Source organism: Mirounga angustirostris, unplaced genomic scaffold (genome assembly GCF_029215605.1).
Source record: "Mirounga angustirostris isolate CCGP_5_RB_7025 unplaced genomic scaffold, mMirAng1.0.hap1 SCAF_5, whole genome shotgun sequence".
Lineage (NCBI taxonomy): Eukaryota > Metazoa > Chordata > Mammalia > Carnivora > Phocidae > Mirounga > Mirounga angustirostris.
Genome location: NW_026991713.1, coordinates 162653282 through 162655230, shown reverse-complemented (window position 1 = coordinate 162655230; position 1949 = coordinate 162653282).

Here is a 1949-nt window from a genome sequence, read left to right as displayed (position 1 = left end):
TCCCTCGGGGCAGGGCTGGGTCGGCTTCACTTTTCTGGGCGCAGGAGTCCCGCGTAGTCCGGTGGAGAAGTCAGAAACTTCTGCGTCCCCACCCCCACCTTGATATTCAACCAGTCAGGGTTTGCTGCTAATCCCCCTCCCCCTCCCCCTCCCTGTGCCTCGCAAATCCCTCCTCTCCTCCCTGGGCCACTGCCCTAAATCGAGGTCTCATTATCTGTGAACTTTCCAACAGGCGACCTGACATCTTCCCTTGGACGGTGACGTGCAGCTCAAACTTAAATCCAGAATCTGGGTTCCCGTTCTCCCAAACCCGTTTCTCCCTCTGTGAAGTACATTCCAGCAGTCTTTAAGTCCTGTAAGCTCTACCTCCAAAGGACTGAATATTCCAGAAGGTGTCCCTTTTTCTTTTTCTCCAGCAGTAACACCATCTCTCTCCTGAACTTATACAACATCTCCTAACTGTTCCCCTGTGGCCCCTTTTGGCTCCTTTAGTTAATTCTCAAAGCAACTAGAGTGATGTTTGCGAAACAGATCATATGTCAGCTTAAAATCTTCTAGTTCAATCCGATTTGGAAATGGGCAAAGGACAGGAATAGACAATGCACTGATGTCACAGATGGCAAATATGTGCACGAAAAGATGTTCACCATCATCAACCATTAGGGAAATGCAAATTAAAACCCCAAGGAGATGCCACTGCACAAAGCACACCTACCAGAATGGCAGTGATAATACCAAATGTGTGGGAAAAACTGGATTTCTCTTATATTCCTGATGGTAAATGTAAATGGTATAGCCACTCTGGAACAGAGTATGATTGTTTCTGGGGCACCTGGCTGGCTCAGTTGGAAGAGCATGTGACTCCTCATCTTGGGGTCCTGAGTTCCAGCCCCACCTTGGGTGTAGACATCACTAAAGAAAAAAAAAAAAAAAAATCTGGCCAGGTTAACTCCTGCTTATAAATCCCCAGCAGTTTACTGCCCTCAGTAGCTTACTGCCCTGAGATTTTCTGTGTGTGAGGCAGAGTTTCTGGAGAAGGAGGTGAAATAATGACTATAAGGCTCTAGTCAACTCTCAGGCTTGGAGTTTATCCTGAGACCCTGGGAGCCTTTGAAGGCTGTTGAGCATGAGAAGCACATGACTATTACCAAGGAAATTCTTTCTGTGTAAAGTGCAGGCAGAAAGCAAAAGAGAAGACAGCCCAGAAAAGAGGCTGTTGAAGTGGTTCTGGTTGGGAAGGGAAGAGTCCAAAAAGAGGAGGAAGTTGATTCTAGAAATATTTAGGATGAAAACTGGGACTAGGCTTGGCGACTGAGTGCATGAGAGGGAAGTGAAGAGAAAGTTTTCTTTTGGTCTTCCGAATTTCCTTCCTTTTGTGGACCTTAAAAGTAAAAGGTACTTTACCAGCAATAACTGGGTTGACTGGGGAATAGCAATTCAGGACAAGCAAGCTACAGCAAAAACTATAGGCTAGCCCAACCAACAAAGGAGAGGAATGTTATTTTAGGGAGAAGGAGGAAGTTGGGAGGGGTTGTTTGGAAGAAAGCCCGTTGGAGAAAAGCAGGAGTTCAGGGTGATGATGGTTTTTCATGGGCTGAGCTGCAGGGGTGGTGGATTTCTTGTAGGAGATGCAATGTACAAATGTACATCTTTTCCTGTTGGGGCCTGTAACTGATGACTCTTTCCTGTGGAGGGGTCTTCTGTTGGGTAATTGACCCCCTTCCTATAATTGAGGTAGTGGTTCAGCGTGAGAGCTCCCCCTTCTGGCCTGGTTTCCCTTTATGAACTTTCACACTTGATACGGCAAATATTTATTGAGCACCTACTAGATACCGGGGAACTAGACCGGAAAGATTCCTGTTGTGGAAGAGCCGGCGAACATTCTGGGGCAGGAAGTAGATGAAAGATTAACAAAGAAACAAGCATATTTGGGAACTGGGCAAATGCTG